We start from the raw sequence: 22569 nt of genomic DNA, 5'->3' as shown, positions 1-22569 counted from the left end.
ACATTCAGGCCTAAATGTCAAAATAATCTCCTCCTTTGGTCCATTGTGTTTGAGCCAATCAATCACCTTCATGCTAACACTCACTGAGCTGGCTGGTAATGAGAGCTAATCAATTCTGCTCACACCCAGGCTCTGCACTACCTCGGAGCAGGTCTTCTGCCATATGTTGGAAGTAGGTGCTGGCTTTCCTTGCTGCCTGCTGAGCCCTGGCAAACTGTGAGCCACATACAGTAGCATAAACCATGATAAAAGCCTCCCACACACCTTAGGAAATACTGTGCGCTGCCTGACCTCTAAGGAAGCTGCAAAAATCAGCTCGTGGTGTAATGCAGGGACTCCTGACATCAGGATAGCCCAAAAAACAGTGAGGCTGCACAGTGTCCACCTGCACCACTCCTGACTGGGAGCTACTTGGCTCCAGGTGCCCCAATGCCCTCCAGATGCCTGTGATAATGGCCAAGAAACATAAACGATGAAAAAGGATGTTTTCATCTCACCTAGCCCATGGTAGCTGTTAACTCTGCTAAGCCTGCAGCAGACCTTTGCCCTCTGAATAACAACAGATGCTGCTATGGAAGAACTTGCACATTTGAAGTCCAGCAGCAGAAAACACTTTACAGCACAGAAATATGGGTACATGTAAAACATTCACTTTGTTTCACCTTAGTTTGGTTTGTGATGTCCACACTGTTCTGGCAGTACATGCTATGCCACACAGCTCCTCTCACCTATGCATCAAGGGCAAAACCTGATAACATGGCTCCAGTTTGGACCATGAGGAATTTACTAGGAAAAAAACCACAGAAAAAGATACCAGCACGACAAGCATGCCATACTGCACCAGCAAGTTATGCCACAAGTGTCAGCATTGGCATGTGACAATGTGCTGTAAAGCAAAACTGACACTCAGCAAAGAAATTTATGAAAGTCGTCTGTCAACATTTTTTATTTGCAATTCTTCAAGCTGTCACAAGCCTCACTTTGCATCTTTACATCTTAAACTGCACTGATTGTGCACCATGAGTGTTACTGCCCCAGAAAGACATCGTTGCCACACTCTCTGAGCAAAGCTGAAGCAAGTGGTGTTGTAAGCTCTCCAGGCTGATTAGAGCTAGCAGGAAACAGTGTGTGCCATCCTTCCTGGCTTCATGCCAGCAAAGCTGCAGTATGTATGTATGGTGTAGACATGAAAAAACCCCTGACTTTTTGAGGCCTACAATTCCTAAAAAAAAGAAGATTCAGAATTATCATTAGTTACAGCAAACAAAACCAACCTTTGCTAATGGGCATACACTAAAATACACTACTTTTAACATGGGGGGGCATTGGCCCTAAAACATGCCCAACACTAGACCTCCATTAATTGTGGCATAGCTTAGCCCTGGTCCTAGATGGCAGGGCTCAGCTTGTATGTCACTTTCCATCAAGGGAAAAAAAAAAAAAAAACCACCAAGAAAAGACAAAAGTGAGTGTCTTCAGGGCCCAGTTCCTCTCCCAAAACTGGAACAAAATTTTTAGTTGCTGCTATGGGATGACCCACTGCAAGCACCTATGAGTAAAATCAAAAGAAACACCACTGCACTTCCTCAGTGAAGCAAAGCATTCACATCTTTCCTCTCCCACCGCAAACGCTTCAGCCTTCAGGGTGATTGATTGAAAGCTGTTTCCGTGGAATAAAAGGCAACAAGGCTTACCTCCTCCTCACCAGCATAGAGTAAAACTTGACTGCTTTTCTTCGACTGCTGAGCAACAATCATGACATCAACCAATTCCCCATGTTCTTCTTTTTTCTTAAAAAAAAAAAAAAAAAAAAATCCCATAGCCAGGCCGATACATTTTTAGCATCACGTTTAAGCATACCAATGTCTCAAACCTTTGTGGCCACAAAGTTAAAGCTAAGTAACTACTATTTCAGGATAGAGCATTTCTTTTCATGATACATTTATAACTAACTGCTGCATGCACAGAAAGTTGGGTATCTTCCCAGCCTGCCTCCCTCTTGGACTTCAGGCACCTTCTCTTTGGCAAAGGTCTAGGTCAGCATGGCTCCAGGGCTCATTTCACCAGTGCAAACACTATGGATCATTGTTATGGCGCAAGGAGCTCGCACAGGCTCCAAAGCATTCCCACCTGAGGCAACTGGAGGATCAATGCAGAAAGATTTGACCTTTTATGGACTTCTGGAAAGGACAAGAACTCTGGTCAAACAACTTCTTGGAAAGAGAAAAGGGAGTTTGGTTTATTCAAACCACACTCTGGTGCAGGCATGGGGATAATCCATCTTTGGGAAATGCCATTAATATTTACTGAGCAATACAAATGGATCTAGGCTCTCAAAAAAAAAAAAAAAAGGCTTTACCAATTACAAAAAAAAAGTGTCTGGGTACAGGATCTGGAGAGAAACAGAGGATAACCCTCCCAAGAGCCTATTAAGAATGGGTTATATATTGTTCCATTTTCCATGCTCATTACAATCACTGCCCCAATAATAGCTGCATGCTGTGCCTTTTTCTATTCTAGTACAATTTTCCTCATGGGAACTAAATATCTCAGTTTAAATACTGAGCAGAGCTGGTAGAAGAAGGCAGTCTGCTTCCGCTGTGCTAACCTTGTGTGTAATCTGCATCTTAGCTGGTTACTACCCTTCTTTCTCATTGCTTGACACAAAAATGAACGGGAAGCACAGGGGAGGAGGAAAACATTGGTCAGACAGTCAAACTAACTGACATTGTGAAGGTCAAAGTATGTCAGACTTAAAGTCTTTCAGAAATAAGGCTTTGGTGAATTTTAATTCCTTGAGCTCTGAGAAAAATTGCAGGGAGAAAAGCAATCAGTGGCTCCATCTTAGCACCAGTCCCTAAACTAGGACTTTGATGACATTTAAGTCTCTATATCCAGTTCCTGACTTGGCTCCTGCATACAGTGATGCTTTACTTTCTCAGGGGTCAGAGTTTCCCTGGGAACTTGTCCTTGTTGAGTCCTCAGGGCATCCCAGTCCAAACAAGGCAGAGCAGTTTCTGCTCGGGCAGCAGTGGGATCCCAAGCCAAGTACCCTGCTCAGGCTTTCAGCTGATGGCCCAGCCCAGAGGGGGTCCTCACAGAGTCCTCCCCACAGCACCACACAACTCCTCCAGACATGCCAGGAAAGACAAGAAAACAAGGCTCAATGTCCTGGACAATTCTGCTTCTAAGAACCCTGATTTGTGCAGACCCCATAGCAAGAACCCCAAAATCTGAGACACAGAGATGTCAGCCCTCCTGTTACGCCGTTCCTAGTCTGTACCCCTGGTGCCCAAAGTCTCCAACCGCTGGCAACCAGCCCCGCCGCAGGGGTGTCATGAGAATCACAACATTTTGGTTTATGAAGTGGTCTAATCATATGATAATGGGACCCTGCAAAGGAAAAGAGCTTCCAATTTGACTGTGCCTTGGAGGGGGTCACTTACACGCTGTGACTCTGACACTGCCTCTTACTAATTTTATTTTCCAAGTTACTACACAAGCTGGCAAGTGAAATAGTTCCACTCAAGTCACCGTTAAACAAAGAGGCAAGCCAGTGCATAGAGCACAAGCTTTGATTGACATTAACTCAATTTGAAGATCAAAAAGAGGTGTGTTTACCTTTGTGTTATCTTCATTTTTAATTTCCACTATTTTCTATGCTTCCTGCTATCAGACAGAACAGAAAGCAGAACTAATAGGGAGCAACACGCTGGGAAAACATTGACTTCTGGTGTGGAAGCAGGAAACCTTATTTCACAAATAGATGGATACTCTGGTCATTCCCAGCTCAGTCATACATCTACAAATGTTCCTCTGGGCTTCAGATGGGTAGTTTTCACGTGTGTATGTAATGAACTTCCACAAGGTCACATTTAGGGCACTGCAAGTCTTGCCCTTAGCCAGCAAGTTCAAGTGATTCTCCTAGCAGAGTCAATGGGCTGCAGTGTAGGACCTAAATCTGAATTCAAACTGTGCAGTCAGCACGGTAACCAGAGCTTCCCAGGGAATGCTCCCCATGGGGACTCAGACACCTAAATTTGCCATGGAAGAGGGTCTAGTTCAAATTTGCCATTTTTGGATTCCCCTTCCATATTTTTCCTTACAAAACCAAACCCAACTTCTAAATCCTACGCTCACCTCTCTTTTCTTGAATCTCCAAATACAAAAACTGGACTATTTGAGAATTTTAGTCCATCTGTAGAATTGACTGGGCCTTTTATAAAGTGGTAGCATTTAAACCAAGAAAAAAGTTAAGTATTGGATAGATCTGATTGCCAAGGAGCATGAAAACATAGCTCTAGACATGCCCAAACCTTGGAGTCTGCATCCATATAGAAATTTAACTTTGACTGTTGCAGCTTGAGCCCGTCTATTATTAATTCAATAAAACCATTTTTTCTGTTCAGAAATATGTTCCTTGGGAGAAGATTCTGCAACCACATCAGCAGGTGGTGGCTTCAGAGAGACACCAAATGGATGCACTACTGAGAGACAAATCTGGGGGTACTTCAAAGACAAGCTCATGAATGAAATGAAATCTTTCCAAAGGCAGCATGAGCTTGTTCCAGGTGAAGGCTTTACCTTTTCTTTGTAAAACAGTTGCCTGCTCCTGCAGATCTGCAGGAATAAGTTTTAAGTTGTTGTAGCTTGTAGTAAAACAATTGGGAAAAAAACCCAAACCAAAACAAAACAAAAAACAAACAGAAAAGCCCACATGGATTTTGCTTTGATTTGGAAACTTTAAGGAGTTGAGAATCAAACCCACCCTCAGGGCAACTCCAATGAAATCAATGTGCAACCCTGGGAATTAATCTGGCCCAAGCCTCATTTTCTCTTTAACTGCAGGAGCCAAGGTCATTTTCCCATCTGGATTTTACAGATGCTTCTGCACATACTGATGAGTTATACCTTTTATCAAACCTTGACCATCATTTTCAGGGCTAGAAAATGATTGCATAGTGTCAGACAACCACAGGAAATAGGATGAAGACTCTTGGTGTTAAAATCCAGACCTTATATTTGCTATGTGACACTTTTCCTCTGTTCCCCAAAGCCATATGCAATATCTTTCCACAGGGCAGTGCAGGACTTTGTCCTCCTTTGTCTCCAAGATCTCTCCCTTAGTGCTGGATAACACCACTCATCCTCTATCTTAACTTAAGGGAAGCTTCTTTTTTCCACATCTGTGGGATTTATCTAACAGTGTGGCCAGCATTTCTCTGCTGGTTGAAGGACTGAGAAGGACAAACTGTAAGCATAACTTTTTGGAGGGAGAGTGTGTCTGTTTGTCTGTCTGTCTGTCCGTCTATCTATCTATCTATCTATCTATCTATCTATCTATCTATGCCTATAGCCTTAACCCCCTCTTATCTCCTCAGCAATACACCTTGTACCAGTACATGTGACATCTGGATGGATTTGATCCTGCAGGAATCTCTGATGAGCATCTTGCAGTCAGGCTGCCTTAGACCTTGACTTGGTCAGTACCTTAAAAACTGCTTTTGAGTAGTTGAGGGCAAAGACCTAGTGCAAGCATGCAATTAGGGCAATTATTCCAAGGTCAAAAAAAGTAGATGGGTCAAAAAATGCAGCAAGGATCAGGTGCAGACACCCTCTCTGTCACAAGGTGTCAGACATGCTGGCCAAGGCTCTGCTTGATACAACCAGCAGTACCTAGCTTCAGTGAAGAAGATATGTCATTCAAACATGGCAGTGACTATAAGTCAATATATTGGAGAGAAAGGGTTTGCAAAAGCAATTCCGGCCTGGAAGCAGACTACACAAGGCTATCTTGTGCAGCCCCTTTTACCCTAGGCTTAGTATGAGCACGTCACCTCCTCAGTCTTTAGACTGGGGTGTTAAAACACACAGATGCCAGCTTCAAAGCCATAACACTGGGAAATTTGTGGTTTGTGATATTTTAATATCCTGAGCAGAGGATTATTTGCTGTTTAGTGTGCTTTAAAATGTTCTCCTTCTGCATAATTGATAGCTTTACTGCTCCTGGACAGAATAACAAACAGCTGTGCTGTTAAAATAAAAGAGATCCTTTGGATCATCTCAAGGCAGCATCTTGGCAGCCTTGGAGCCACAGTGACTTGTGGAAAGGGTGAACGGGTGTGGGGTAGTCTTGCCAGCTGGTGCAGGCACTTGCAGCTGCTTAGAGTTCATGTAAAAAAGATCTCATCGTGGATATTAAGGGCAGTAATCACAGTTGTAAATCGTAAGAGTCTTACTTCTTGTGTAACAGAGACTAGTGACTTAGGGCCAGAAGTCGTAGATGAGCTTGACCAGAGGTACCCAGGTGGGCGATGGAAATGCTGCTGCAGGTTGCTGGAAATTCACATGCCAATGTTCTATTTACACGATGCAGCAGAGAGTTCATCCAGAGGCTGGAGACCAGGTAATCATATTCTATACATGTTTACTTCTTGATTGTTTATTCAATAAGGATCACATCAAAAACCCACTGGAGGCAGTGAGAGACTCCTATTGACTTTACAGCAGTCTGAATCAGACCTGAAGCATTCAGAGCTTTAATTTGCACACCTGGAATTTGGTACTGATGATTCCAAAGATCTGTATGAAATTATAAGCTCCTTTTGGAGTAATGTGTTCATCACACATCTATACTTGCCTGAGGGTAACCTCTTATAACCTGTTCCAAATAGCTGTCCTGCCTGGATTGACGCTTCCTTAGAAGAGCTATGAATGAGGATCACCTACTAACCTCCTTCCATGTAAAAATTATTTCTTGGCCCAGATGAAGGAAAGCATGGCTGGCAAGGCTGGCAGAAAAGATGGAGCTGCAGTTCAAGGGAGTTGGGAGCAGTTGGGGCAGAGCTGTAGAAAGGGCTCCAAATGGCTTTGTGTGAAGTTTCAGCTAATGTTGCCTGGTCCCTCTCTTCTGTTTCCCCTTCTAGACAGGACACCACAGGCACTCCTTCCTCCCCTTCTCCTGCACCCCCATTCCCCTCTGGCAATACCTGAGCTCCGCCCTTTGCCTCAGCTGCTGGGGTCCCTGCAGTGCACAGCAGAGTGGAGAAACAGCTCATATTGGTGAATTCTGGGGTAAAACCTTTCTGGGTCCCGCTCCACACAAGCCAAATAAAGATATGAGCCCAGTAGCTGGCAACCTTTGCTATACGTAAAGGCACCAAAGGGAATGATCTGTCAAGGTTTGGACATGTCAGATGTGGAGTCAGAACAGGTTATATTGTCTGTTGACCACTTGATAATGAAGATCTTTTGCTCAGTCTATATAAGATTGAAAATCTAGGTAATATTTTTCTGGTGTAACAGTATTCTTCCAATGAGAAGAAATACAGTCTCTGATTTGTATTCCTCTGACTTGAAATCATTCATTTTAAATGACTGTTCTGCTAATTTAGAATCTGGGCAGGCATGGAAACAATTTATTTTCGTTTGTGAAAGGAGCTGAGCTTGAGTTTCTTAAGTGCACATATACTTTGTTGCTTTGGGATACAATGCAACTCCCTGCTAGAATAAGATTTCGTAAGTGGCAGGAGCTCCATAGTGAGCTCCATGATGATACTCTCACCGAGGGACCTGTCCTTCACCTTCCCTGGGCTTTGGAGCAGACCCAGTGATAGCTGGGCTAACATGGCTTGCCTTTGAGGAAAAAGCTCCACACAGCCTTTGTGGAAGGTGTGAGGGTGGGATTTGGCCCTACAGCGCACCCACAGCACTGTGGGGCACCTGATGAAGTGACACGTTGTGACTTCAAAGCATATGGCTGTGGTCCCCTGCCGGCCACAGTGTGTGGAGCAGCGCAGTATCACGTGCCCTAAATGTGCTGGCCAGATGCAGTGGCCCAGGAGCAGACATTGCTTCGTCCTCTCCCTCTCTGACAGTCGCACAGCACGTGGGCCCCACCAGCTGCACCATGTTTTGCACTCACCCCTCCTCAAACCAAAGCATCAGTTTATGTCTAGTCAGAAGCTTCTTGCTGCAGGCTGTTCCCCACAGGCTCAAGGCATGTGATGAAGCCAGAGGCTCTTTGCAGCATTTCTCCCACCTTCCACCTTCCTGATTAACCTGCTCGAGGAAGGTAGATTGAACGTCAATCTGTTGCATCACTTTGTCTCCTCTACAAGAGCTATTGTCTAACAGTCACTTAATGTACTAAACCTTTTTCAGATGGCCACAGTGACTTTCACACCCATCCCTACATGATGCAACCCAGACTGATGTTCACACAGGAGCCTAGGCTGACTTGGAACTTCTGGCTGAACTCCTCTTCTCCAATGGGGACCACTCGTCTCCAAATCCCAGTGTGAGCTCTCTTCTCTGCTGCAATGGAGAAGTCCTTGTGCTTCCCACAACCTCATTGTAAACTTACAGTCTCACTGCTGGAAACATGGAAACTCTTCCAAAAAGCATACTTGTGCAGATGCAGATAAACCAGGATTTTGACATCTCTAACAATGCTGCTATCCCAGTAAATAAATTATCAGCATTCACTTATAATTACTTTTGTTATACTTGTGCCTGCCTCACAGCGAATTTCCCAAGACAGAGAGTTCTGTCTGTTAACTCCATTTTCCCTAATGTCTAAGCAAAACCCATTTTTTTAAAAAATGCTCCTTATTATTTGAAGCAGAAAAGTAATTGGTATTGAACAAAAGCTGGATAATATTGTCTTTCGTGATATGCTGAGCAATGACTTGGACTACAGCAATGTTACATGAAGCGAGGATTTGTTTAAATAGCTTTCGTTCTGGTTTGCCACTAAACCTCAGTAATAGTACATTAAATACATGTATTTCAGTACCCCAGCACAGACATTTTGTTCTGTAACTCGGAATGTTTCATCTTACCGCTCTGAGGATTCTTGCCAGTTGGCAGCTTTGCACACGTGCTAAATTGCTAAATTTTTAGCGTTTACCCACTTATCTAGTTTGACACAGCATGCTTGCACGAGGCAGAGGGATTTGGGCCTGGGAATATGGGCACTGCACTTTCAGGGTTGTAGACACTTAAATTGGCACTCTGTAGTCAGATAGCATGGCAATGGGGCCCTTGCAATTAAACTGATAAACAGCAAAATATGTTAGAAGCGGGATGAATTGAAACCATAGCCACCTAACAGCAGAATGATTTGCAAGAGAGACTGCACTGTCAGGAAGAATCATATGCAAAACCTGCCTGATTTACTGCAGACAGCTCATCCCCTTTGAAACCAAAGAGCGAATTCATGCCGTATCTTTGCACCTGCCACCCATGGGTTTGAAGTTGATTTTGGTCCAAAACCAGAAAAGAGTTTGTCTCCATATCTTTGATTCAACTAAACTGGTGTGGCAATTAGCTGCTGCCAAACTAGGGCTGGAGCTTTCCCTCATGCTTACACCACCTCTTGTCTGGCCCCTGTTCAGAACTAGTCCAAAGCACTGAACCCAAAGAAAATTATTTGCTGGTTTAGCCCCTGAACAGACTCACCCCAGGGGCAGCCAAGCACCAGCGCTGCACAAGGGGCAGGGTGGGAGCCTGTGGCCAACCTGAGGGCGACAGCTGGAAGCAGGTCTGCTGCTGTGGGGAGCAGATAGCCCTTCCATCATCTTATCCATAGTGTCAGGCCATGCCCTCGGTGCCTGCTGTCCTCACCGCAGACAGAACAGTCAGATCAGGAGACTGTGGAAGATTTCTAGCCACTGTCAGATTAATGAGAGACTCACAGTCCTAGGTTGGCTTTTGCTCTGAACCAGACACTTTCCTTTCTCTGTTGACTGGTATCAGAAATGAAAATTAACAACAACCCACAAATACAAGCACGTTAAAGCTATGCAGCTACTATGAATACACAGAGACAGAGTCATCTCACCACAGATGGCTGCTCTCAGTATTTCTAGCATTGTTTCTAACAATCCTACCAGAGACAGCCAGGACCACGGCAGACCCCTAGATCCGCCAGCCATGTGTCCACAGGTAGTCTGCAGAAAGAAATGCACGACAGCAGCCTGCTGACAGCCTGCCTGGTCTTCATGACAGCAATAAACTGCCTAAACTTCTTAGCAGCATTGTGCCAAGGTGCCAGCTGTGCTCAGCTCTGTTCTGGGTGCACCAGGGACCCCATTCCAACTGTGCCTGTCCTGTCAGGTTGGTATCAGAGCAGGGAGCCAGTCTGGTTCATAGAGTGGCCCTGAGTATCCAGCACAGGCAGCACCAACTCAGCCGTCTTCCCAGGGAAGAAAATTGGCTTCTAGAGCCCTTTGCAAAAATAAATAAATAAATAATTCTCTTTATTCAAAAGTGAGAGAGGCTTGTGGCCAAAATTTCACATTTTGCAGTATTTCAGAGAGGTCTAGTCTTTGTTCTGGACAGAAACTCCAGCCCAGTTGGCACAAGTCCCATGGGTTTCAGGGAAGCTAGCGTTCCATTCTCTAACTTACACTGCTGAAAGCACTGGCTTATGAAAGGTGAAGAGCTTCGAAGAAATGGGTTAGAGCCTGGCCTTCCTTATCAGTTTCCTGGGGCTTTTAGTGCTAGTGGCAGGCGACTAGCTAGTAGTGAAAAGCATCCACAGTAACAGCAGAGCCCCAAGGACTGCTTCAGGCAAAAGCTCCAACCCGTCTCCTGGAAGAGCCTTGTCTGGGGTGCACAATAACATCACAATAAGACAGCCCGTAACAGGCTTTATAGGGAAGGAGTTGAACTACATCTCTTCTACTGAGCTCTTCACCTTTGCGATAATCCAAGATAGTGAGTTTCAAAGGATTATTTATCCTCCATGCAAAATAGCCGTCTCTCCCCAAGGTAAATAACAGCATATTAATGACTTCAAATGAAATAGCAGTTCTTCCATTGTTTCAAGCACCAGAGCTGTGCAGGTTAAAAAAAATGTTGTTAACAAATCTGTTGTTCTGAATCTGCCCAACCTGCAAGGGTTTGAATACTGGAATAAATGCCACCTGGCTCTGGGAGTCTGCTTTCACCGGCAGCGCCAGGTCTGCCTGCCCTCACCCTCTGCTCCCCACGCACCCTTAGAGGAGTGATTGGGTCTAGTGCCTGCTGTGTTGGCTCCAGACCAAGGCAAGCTGGGCTCTATTCCCAGACCTCCCTCTGCTTCCCGATGCTGTGCAGCTCAGATCCCTTCTCCAAGCCTCAATCTCCCCATCTGTAACAAAAGAGGAGCCATTGGTCTCTTTATGAAAGCTCCACATAAGCAATGCAAAAGCAGAGAGAGGGAAGGACTGGGACTATCCAAATTGCTGCTCTATATGCAATGGCCTGAGCTCAAGAGACGATGAGAACTGGGCTCCAGCTACCTCCAGCTCTGGTTTTGGAAGCACACACCCTCACTGCTGAGGATGCACAAATCTAAATGTCCTTCCTCCTGCACTCCTGCCTGTTTTTCTATGGCGCCTGTGAAAATTACAATTTTGTCATTTGAAAACAAAAGTGCTTAGCTGGCAAGAAAAACTCCATAAAGAAGGCAGTGGAAGCTTTCACATCTGTACTGTCTGAACACCATCTGTCTCCCAAGTTTACTCTGAAAGCAAGCAAATCCCATCCAGTCCTCTTGCTATATATCAGTAAAATGCTTAGCAGTGGCGCTTGGAGAAGGAATGAACACATTTCAATTAGACAATAGCATCGTAAAACACCAGCTCAGTAAATAAAAACCTGGAGGTTAACATTTGTAGAGATTAAGCAGTCTGTTAAGTAAAGTTTACCATGGCATGTTAGGGTTTTTGTAATACATAGTTGTATACATGTAACATCCAAAACAGGCTCCTTAGCTTACTTTTCAGACTGTTATTTTTGCTTTAAGCATATGTAACTACCTCTCAAGAGTTACCGGAGATCCAGAGACTGGTTTGGAGCTGTAGACACCTACAGAAACAGGGGTATCAATTTTGGTAGAGAAAGGAAGGACAGCAGAGTGATGGAGAGGGAAAGCAGAATCACAGAATGGTTTGGGTTGGAAGGGATCTTTAAAGATCAAAAAGGCAAATCTTATCTTTGCTTAAGGGTCTGGTGACAAGTGCTGGAAACAGAAGGTAACTGCTGCAAGTCGGCTAGTTACCATTCAGGAAAACCTAATTGCCAGGTTAGATGGAACTGAATGCTGGGATAACACCTTGCTGAGAGCCCTGAAGTATATGCATCACCACTAATTTCTAAGACTCTGCAACCACTATAGTTATGAGGTTATAACTTACTGCTTTCCTTTCTGTAAATCTCAAAATAGCCTCACAGATCTTTGGTCCTGGAAGGATGGAGTGACAACTATATGCACTACAAGCCTACGCTAAGAGCAGGATCCACTCTTTCTTGGCTGGTTTTGCAGACAGCCCTTGCCTCCTAAGCAGAGTAAACCTGGGCGGGTTTCAACTTCTTCCAAACTCAGATAAATGTTTTTGATTAAGATAAAGAAGTACAAATAGTCAAGAAAGGCTGCTCCCGCAGAGTGCTCCTGGGGTAGCAGGTCCCTGTGTCCACAGGCAGGGCTCACAGGGCTTTTCAGAGAAGTAGTGTCCTCCACCTGCTTCAAGAAGTGGCTGCTCAGGGCTGACGTCACTGTGACCATCCACTGACTTTATGAACAAGACTTGGGACAGAATTTATTCAAAGAACCTCAGGAATCTTCAGTGTGGAAGTCACAGCACATTCGCACTGCAGTAAATTGGGCCTCACAAACAGCCAGAAACATTGGTCCCGTATTACATACAGGGAAACAAGTCTCAAGACAAACGCAATCTGTGACGATGTACCTTCCACCGCACTCCAGTAACAACCAGACCAGATATGCGTGGTGCGAGTACTCCAAAGAGCTGCTGAAACCTGCTGGCTGCCGAACACCCCTGCACTACAGCACTCTCACTCCTGTGCTGCCAATTCTCCTTCCTCGTCGCTTTTACCTCCTGCTTCAGCATCATTCCCCCCCCCTCTGAGCTGAGAGATTATCTCAATTATTCCAGCTGTTGTGCTACACCACACTGAACATAATCAAAGCTAACAAAGCACGCTTTGCTGGCTCCATTGTCATCTGGCACTGAAAGCTGATGATCCTAAATGAACAGTACTTAAGCTGATGTCATACTCGAGGGAGTTCAGCAGGGGAGAGGGGCAGAAGAAAAAAGAAATAAAGCTGTGGATTTTACACAGCTGGGTTTTTTATTATCATTAGAAAACTTCAGAGAAGTATTGATAGGATGGGATGGGAGGAAGCTGTGATTCTGGGGGTGTATCAGTCTTGATATCTTTTTGATATGCAGCCTTCTTAGACAAATATCCCTAGGAATACCTCAGATTATGAATGCAGATTTACCTGGGACTGTGCTCATACAAGGTCCTGGATAGCCCTGCAAATTCATTCACTTATGCAGATACAGGCAAGATGCACTCTTCCACTTTAAACACCATGATTAACACAGCAGCATCTTCAAGGCATCCATCTGAAACAAAATGAAAAAGAAAAAAAAGACCTTAAAGTAGAGTCCACATTATACATACTTCCAGCTCATTTCCCTAAGCAGAGAACTTCGGGCTCACCAGCACCAGAGTGGATGATAAATAAGGGCTATAGCCTTAGGCAAAAAGAAGTCCCTCTGCTTACCCTGCTCCACCCAAGCTTGCAGCAGTCAGTGCACAAAGGTGATCTGAGTGGGAAAGAGGAATGGAAATAATTTCCCAATGGTTGGTAGAGAGGGGACTGCCTCTGCCAGTGGATTACAGGTATGTGGCCGCAGTCCACTTCTGCCTTTTGGGCTGCTAAGTCTCGTTGCAAAAAATTAAGAATACACTATGTGCCCATGAAATGGCACTCCCCTCCCATGGTTGTTTTTTCAGGTGCTATTAAGGTCCACATCACACCAGCTGAGAGCAGCTCCCTAAGTGAGATGCTCTAAAAGGCTGGCACCTTGGGAATCCTGAGGCCATCTCCAAAGAGTAAGAGAGCAAAAATTTCCAAACCACAAATTGTCAAAACTCTTTACATCATGGCCCCACTATTACAGATTTTGAAGACATTTAGTCCTTTTTAAAAATTAATGCTGACATTCCCAGATCCTGTCCCAGATGCTGGAAAGGCCAGAAACTTTGCAAGTTTTCACGTGATGCCATTTCAAGCAGGCTGAGAAGCATTTCTTGGCTTCTCAGCATGTGAACCACAGCAAACTCTTCTCCATTATCATTCTCTAGTATTGCACTCAGGGATGTACATTCCAGGGGCATTCAGAGCTTCATGGCAAGCACAGAATCATCTCCCAACATCTAGGCTCGTGTTGCCCAGAACAAAAGAAGGGAACCCCTGTGTGTTGTAGAGCTATGGCACACAACTGAAGAGGCCAATCTCCATCTCATACAGAGCAGCATTAAACATATACAGAGCAAGTTTCATAGAAAATTCATATACCCTCTATAAGACATCATGCAAAGGTGATACCCGCATGCACATGCAGAACTCTTTAACACCCAGTACCTGAAGTATTAATATAGTACAGCAGAAACGAGGTAATCTCTAAAATGAGGACAGTGCTCCAAGAACGGATTGATCCAGGGTTGCCCTTCAGTTCCCAGTTGCTGACAGACAGCAAATTGATCACAGTGTGGTATGAATTTCTCTCCTGACAATTCAGGCAGGCGAGGGCCAGGAGCTCTGTAAATGCGTAATCTGCACCTAGCACTCACTCACTACGTACTAAACAACGATAAAACCTTTGGAGCAAGCTGTTTCTCCTCCAGTCGGTTAACATCTGTATCCAGCTGAACTCCTGGGGTGATAAGTACAGCAGCCCTCCTCCTCTGAGGCAGATAAGTAAAACATACTGTAAAGAAAAGTACAGGGTATTGGCACATCTCTCCTAAAGGGGCTGTCAGCAGCTGAGTGCTGCAGTCCCCGTGAATGCGAGGAACAAGAGGGGTATTTTTTCTAGGGAGCCTCTGTGCTCTCTCTGCCTTTCTCACTGGTAACTGATCCATTTTTTCATTCCTCCTTCCCCCTGGCTTGGTGTGCATAGAGCCATGCCCCAACGCAGGCCACAGCAGCATCTTTGCTAATTCTGCCACCTACAGTTTGTGCGAGTGTATGCGTATGAGTGCACACATTCATAGGCAGAGATAAGAGACTTGCTAGAAATTTATACACGTATTTATATATATACGCACATATATACCTATATATCTATATATCTGAGTACTGAAACATGATCAAACCAGCCTGTAGCTCACACATGAGAGGATAGAAATAAGCCTGGAAATGCTTCTGCTCTTCTGGGGAGCAGGTCCTCTGCCTACAAGGGGAAATCAGGCATTGAGCACACAAACTCTGCAGGAGCACAAGCCTTGCAGGGAATGAAATAGGGTCATTCTCATAGACTTTGTGAGTGGTCCTCAGTCCCTATCTCAGAAGAAGTGCCACAAGCACAGAAAAGGGATCTGGAATCTATTTTCCTCCCTGATCAAACACACCAGTGGATCTAGCAGTACCAGCTCCCCAGAGGTCCCACAAAAATGGTGGCAAGTGGGAGCAAGTGCTAGAGTGGAGCAGTGCAACGGCTTCAATAGTCGCAGTGATTTAGCAATCACCATCAGCACCTCCATTCCACCCCCCCAGCAAAAGGGCCCTGCACAGTGGAGAAGCTTTTTTAGACAGTAGGGAAGACAAATGGGGCAAAGAAAATGAATGCAACAGCTGAGAGCCTTGGGATTTAATCAGAGCTGGCTTTCTACTGCTTACTGGCTGTCTTTTTCACTTATTTTCAAGGGAAAATGTCCACATCTGTAGAAAATATAGAAGGTTTTAAAAAAAAAAAAACTATTCCATGCTCACTTTTGTATGAATGAAATAGAAAAAAAAAAGTGTGTTTTTTTTAAATTGTTTTCTTGTAGAGATATTTTAAAAGAATTAAAAGAGGACTTCACTGGTCATATGTTGTCCTATAGCAGTCAAGTTAGCTGGGGTGCTCACAAAAGCCATCCCTAGGTCCACAGGAAAAATAATGGCCACTCTCGGGTAGAGGCTTTCCTTGGAGATTTGCCTCCCTCCCCTGGGTATTCCTACAGCTCTGTGCAATGGCTTTGTCTTTTCGTTGGGGTTTCATCCAACCCATAGAAGGCTGTGGTGACCTGACACCATCAGGGGACTGTACTGACTAGATTTCAATTAGCATATGGGTAGACCTCAAACAAGCCCCCACGATTGCTGAAGAGCCTATTTCTGTCAGGAAAAACCACCTGCAGGCTTGAGCAGATGTTTGCAGGAGAAGACCTTGGAGAGGCTTTAGTGCTCTGCTCTGGAGCTACTCATCCTTTCTGCTCCCTGCTCCACCCAACCCCAGAGAACGCAACAACACACTCTGTTTGGACATGGGCATGCTTGAAAATGGTTATTTACAATGATTTCACCTGGACTGACAAGAAAACAGGAGCACAGAATGGTTTGTAAATGCACCCTGTGCCTAAAAGCCTGAAAGCAGCTGGCCTCTGGCCAGGCTATGAGAACAAACAATGATATTTTGGGGCAGAGGCGGCGGTGAGCCCAGCTTCTTCCTGCTATTATTTGACTTTTTAAAATGTACTTAAATGAAGAGGATATTAACTAATCGGATGTCTTTCAGTTTGACTCTTAGCTTTGGCTTGTGATATAGTAGATGTACAAACTGCACATTCCCAATACCCCCTCCAGTCATCAGTCATTCCTCTCACCCATCAGTTTGTTTCTTTTCTAAAATGTTTCTTTGCTGTAAATTTAAGCCTTTTGTGGGAAAGAGAAGATGGAAGAAACTTTTCTTCCTTTCTGTTCATAAGAAACACTTTTATTCTGCATGTTAACTGATTTCTTGGCTTTTGAAGAAGTAAACAAAATGTTAAAAAGTCAAAATCAAAGATGAAATATTGAGGTTGTGCTGACTCCTTGTTTCTTTTCCAAATCTGCCATAACCATTTGAGATTTTAATTTCTGTTCCAAAACACCAAGCGAGAAAATCATTTACAAATCATCAAAACTCCCACAGAAATGGGAAAAACATTCCCACTTAACCATCTGGACAACTATTGCGTCTGCTCCAGCTTACGCTTGTTGGGGGTCAGACCCCAGCCTCCTCACCGGTGAGGGCAGAAGCCAGCTCCATCCCGCAGGTGATGGGACCACACTGACTCCTCCAGCGGGAGGTCCATTTCCCACAGGGCAGGTGGCTGTGGTGCCATGCAACTTGTCCTGCACCATCCCATGCCAACACAGGACACAATGTTACTGAAGGCTGACCCAACACCACAAGGAATGGCACGGAAAACTCCTTCAGGGTGATCCTGGCAGGATTTGGGGTTGGGTGAGCATTTAAATGGCTGCTTCTGGGATAGGCTCTCAGCACTTTTGAACAATACAAGAATAACGAAACAGGCCTTTGATTTTTTTTTTTTTTAATCTGCAGAGGGTCACTTACCTGGCAGATCTTTGCCAGGCATACTACTCTCCTGGACATTTTCTGCTAGAGAGAGACATTTGGTGGGAGCGGAGAGAAGGAAATTGAAAATGCAAAAGGAAAATTTGACCAGACTACTCCCACTCTTTAAAAACCCGAAATACATGCGTGCATGAGTGAGCTGGCTAGATAGGAGCTTAAATCCCAGATGGAGGTAGAGTCACCCAGCAATATCCTTATTTGTACCCTTCCTTCTTCCCTCCATCTAATTCTGTTAATTTGCAGCCTTACATCCACCCACCACAATAAGAGCCCCAGAGAAAAGGGGAAGCCCTTGATCAGGGAATTGACTGGGGATGGTCCCGCAGACTCACAACCACAAACTTGTCTGAAGGAACCTGCCGTCATCAGGTTTCAGAAGCTAAGCCAGACTGTCCTGGGAGGTGCTGCAGATGAAGACAACCACATGTAGCTGAAGGTCCCCATATTTAACCACAATTGGGTGGTGACAATTTGCTCAGCTCACTTGTTGCTGCAGGGCTGAAAGGCAGAAAGACAGAAAAACTGTCTTGTGGCAAGCCTAGCTGCCCTCTTCCTGAGGAAAACATGGCTTTGGCAATCGCACTGCAATCCTGAACCCTTCTGCTGAAGCCTGTGGCTTGTTTCAACCGAGTCTGTTGGAGTGATAGAGGACAGGAGGGTAAGGGAGTTCCTATCAATTTTCTGAAAACAGGTTATCTGGGTACAAAAGACCACAAAAGCCCTTTGAACAGGGGACAGACTGCAGAGGTGTCAGAAAAGGGACACTGAGAGAGCCACATGAAGCTTCAACAGGACAAAAAGCCAGAGTTGGATCTTTTTTTCTTGGAGATCACAGTCAGCCAGCCAAGGGAAACAAGCCCGTGGGAAACTAGACTTCCAACTCTTATGCAGGGACTCCTAACGTGTTACTCTTCATGATAGGACTGAGACACCCCAGCAAAAGAGCAAATTCAGTGGGCAAGAATAAGGTATGGGACCATTGCAACAGCTTGATCAAAAGGCAAACAGTGGTCCAGTGGCTTTCTTTAGCAGAGATTAGTCTTTTGATCTGCCTCACTTGTGGAAATGGCTTTCTGTGTGCCCATGTCTGAGCAGCTGGCAGGATCGGGACCTTCTCCCCTGCCTCGTAAGATACCCACCAAGCATGCCCTGGAGAGCTGTGCAGATAAACAATACATGAAAATGTATGTGAGGAGGAGTGTGCAGGACTGAATACACAGGGGAAGAAGAAAGAAGAACATGAGAAACCAGACATCTAACAAAGAAGGAAGAAAAATAATCAGGCAAAGCAGTAAGATGAGAGAGAGTTGTTATTAGAGGCAAGAAGTGAAAAGAGGCAAATTAAACACCAGTTCAAACCAGAGTAAAAATAGAACAGGAGGAAAAGGAAAAAGAAAACACCTGCAAAGGAACAAAACTCATGTTTTTCAGGAGGTGCTATCACACTCACACATCTGCTCTGCCAGCTCTGCAGGGGAGTGCACCCTGAAATTAACTGCAGGGCAGCGGGGTGCCCCAGGGAACAGCCCTGGCTGTAGCCCACCCTGACGAGTCCCCATGCTCTCCCAGTGGATCAAGTGAGATAACAAACTTGGGGACTGCTGCTGGGTCACTGCACTTAGTTATTTGCATGAAGTATTGAACACTCACCTCAAAAAGAGCAGATGAGCTCTTTGGCTACTTTTCAAGACACCTGCACCTCCCCTCACCCACAGAAGACAATGAAGTTTGGGCCACTGGGGCTAAATCCAGCTAAAAGCAAAAGTTAAATCCAGGTACACAATTAATTGGTGCAGAATTCTTCACATAGCAGTATCAAGCAGGAGCATCGCTATTAAGATATCTCAGAAAGTTGTTTAAGACAGACTCAAGGCCTGTGTATTTATATTTAATTTGCATCCTGGTCACAAAATTAAAGCTAGGAATAAGACCAAGATCAAAACTTAATCCGGGGACATGACCTCCCAACTCTGCCTCATGTCTAGCTGGATTCACAACAACAAGCTACATTAATCCCTGGGGACAGCAAAGAAAACTGAAAGCAAAGCAAATCAAAGCAGGAATTTATGTGTAAGTAAGAACCATATGACACAGGGTACAAAGCAATGATAATGCATCACTGCAAAAATCACAGATGATTAGAGGCATATGGGGCTGTCTCCCTAGTCCCTTGCCAAAGAGGCACACTGAAATCAGCCAGGCTACTAATGACAGACAGAGGTGATGGCTGTTGGTGCTGCCCAAAATGTCTTGGCATTCTCCGATGAGAGTGTGTCCTGAGAGAAGAGGTGTCATCATCCAGACCTGTCAGCATCTGCCACAGGGGTCACAAGGGGTGGGAGGAGAGCAGCCTCAGGGCAGGCAACGCAAGGCAGCAGCCAGGGAGCAGACTGGGAGAAGGACCCAAGGTGACTCTTTCCTTTGACTCCAAAGAGAGATGAAAAACAGAAGAAGGTGTCATTTCTGCCCCTCAACACATACCAGCATAAATCCAAAGCAAGTTCAGTGCCAAAAAGGCAGAGCATGTTCACTCATGAGCTGTCAGTGCTACCACCACAGCATTGGGAACCTCTCCTCCCAGCACTGAGTGAGGCTGGACGCCTCTTTCCGAAACCTTGTATTTTCCTTCAAGAATGCTCTCTTTACCCATTCTCCCTCCTGCCCTCCCTGCTGTCATTTCTCACCGTGATCCCTTTGGATCCCTCAGAAGCAGCTTTGAAATGAAACTTTAGGGGATGCTTTGGCTATGTCCTTATCCTGAGTGCCCAAACTCAATAGCAAGTGTCACCTATACATATCCCAGGAATGCATCTGGTATCGCTCTTACCTCTGGCTGACATGGAGACATCCATTAGCGTCAGGCACTGAAAGGGTAAAAGTGAGTCACAACTCCACACCTGTGTGCCTGCCCTGCTCGATCCTCATCCCCCACAGGATTAGTCTGATGGGCAGGAATGTCTTTAAGGGTTTAAGAAAGCTGTTGTACTCCCTTTTCTGCCTCTGGCTTTCCTGCCTGACCTTCACCAGGTGACTCTGCAGTTCAGCTCTCTCTCTGCAAAATCAGGATTATAGAACCACTCTGCCCCAAGACAGCATTGTAAGAATAAATGCATTAATAGTTGTATTAGGCACAAGAGTAATGAGAGATTGGATGAATATAAAAGATTACTGCACACTTGATTTCTAACTTTAGCTCCGAGGTCAGACTGAGTTACCTGACTTTATCAAAGTGCTACTCACACTGACAGCCTCTGGAGAGTCAAAGAGCTCCGGCACAGAGGCAGAAAAGTCAGCCTCCTCTCAATACTCTTCTCAGGACCTGAGTGGAAAGACCAGACCTGGTCACTCTTCAGTTCTGCTGTCACTTCACTTACAGCACTTACCCGCATTTCCAGACTTGCACACATATCTGGAGATCTGAGCAGAATGAAATATCAAGCAAAAACAAAGCCCTAGAACACATATTTAGATGCAGTCATAAAAACACAGTTCTTGCTTTGATGGTATGTTATCCTGACATTTTCTGTGTGTAAATACATGCTACTCCAGCTAATCTTAGATGAATCCAAACGTTAGCGCACCAGCTATTTGCTTTAATATGACCATAGGTCTTTGGGAAAAAGAGAAGCTATGTGATAGACAGGTGAGTTGGATATTTGCATGGAAATGGAAAATTTTGTGTCAGGGTTTTATAGCTATGGGCTTCTTAAAGAATAATAGTTTTACTCCAAACCCGTCTTCCTCCCGTCCCTGCATCGCAGGCTGCATTGCTGCTTTGCTTTGAGAGCTCTGTAATGCTGTATTTACTGATTCAGCTAACAGTTAAGGAAGGTCAAGCTGACCTTGTCGTGCACAGGCTGTCTGGGTAGGGAGCCTACTGGGGACCGTATCCGTCTGGCTAATACAGCCTCCCCGTGTGATAAGCCTGCTACTTGTGGAGTTAATATTCACACCCACTCCGTGCAGGGGTTGCAAATACCCAAGGAACAATTAACCTGCCACAAATGCTTGTTTCATCATTTTTAATCCAAGGTGTTGACAGGAAAAAATATGTTTTTGTCCTACTTGGCTTAGTAGGAAGCAGTGAAGTCTACAGATTTACTGATGAAATACTTCCTAAAAGAAATTCTCAAACAATGAGCCCTCCAAACAGCATCTCTTCATCCTCTGGTTTTCATGCAGCAAGGAATTTAAATTTCCCGTGACTTATATCTGCTTTTGTGAGGGAAATGCCCTTTTAAAACATGCCAATGCCTACTGACTGATGCAGCTGCCTTGCACTTAGGAAGAAACAGTTAAAAGAAATACATTAAATCTCACGACAGAGCCAGACCTGCTGTCTCAATTCCTTTGAGTCAATCAGCACATTGTTGCTCCTGTAAATCAAAGGCAATTCTGCAGTACAACAGCATTTTATTAAGCAGGTACTGCCCTGCAAAGGTAAATGTGTATGCATATTAACTACAAAAATTTATTCAAAGTTCATAACTATTGTTTTGTTTATAGTCTAAATATTCAAACACATTATTTTAACTGACGTGTATAAGTGAAACACCAAAGACATATATGTATAGGCATATACTATAGATGTATAAATACATCACACATACATATTTATTTCACTACACAAGATGATGGAATTATTGTGATCTCATGTAAGGTTGGATGCTGTTTTCTGTAGATCATGATGACAACTTCTGTTGGAAAACTACAGGATATTAGCCTTGGATACTCTGAATACATTCTCAGCTTTTTGAGGAGCTGCAAGAAAGCAACTTATATTCAAGTTAAAACTGTTCCTCAAGAAATATGCACATTCTGAATAATGTGATTTTTCAGGCCAGTGTAACTAAAGACTGTGAAGCAGAGGAAATAAATGCACAAAAGAAAAGACTGGAGAGCACCCTGAGAATATTTATATTGTTAATTACTAGATAGGAACAAAATATTAGTGTATTTTATTATCATTGTAAGCTTCCATGTCATATCAAAAATGAAACAAGGCTTACGATCGCAGAAGGTTTCTTCTACAAACCAGTAGCTTACTATGAATTTGTCCACTGTGGTTCTTGCTCTTCAACTAGTAAAAGGGATGCTCAGCAGCAGACACATGGCTTTACTGAAAAGCCAGAGCATGGAT

At 44.5% G+C, this 22569-nt stretch overlaps 1 long non-coding RNA gene across 1 annotated transcript in view; it reads right to left on the bottom strand.

Annotated features, from left to right (window-relative positions):
* Window positions 1-1091: 1091 nt before the first annotated feature.
* LOC148050832 (uncharacterized) overlaps window positions 1092-22569 on the bottom strand; it is an 89326-nt gene continuing 67848 nt past the window's right edge. The window contains exons 2-4 of the long non-coding RNA XR_015700812.1: window positions 13295-13421; window positions 1695-1790; window positions 1092-1222 (exon numbers count right to left, since the gene is read on the bottom strand). This is a non-coding gene — a long non-coding RNA (uncharacterized LOC148050832). The remainder of the gene's footprint in view (window positions 1223-1694; window positions 1791-13294; window positions 13422-22569) is intronic.

The sequence above is a fragment of the Nipponia nippon genome, unplaced genomic scaffold (genome assembly GCF_047370975.1).
Source record: "Nipponia nippon isolate SJK-2023a ecotype South Korea unplaced genomic scaffold, ASM4737097v1 scaffold_7, whole genome shotgun sequence".
Lineage (NCBI taxonomy): Eukaryota > Metazoa > Chordata > Aves > Pelecaniformes > Threskiornithidae > Nipponia > Nipponia nippon.
Note: the sequence above shows the minus strand (reverse complement) of the source record. Positions and strands in the feature narration are given on the sequence as shown.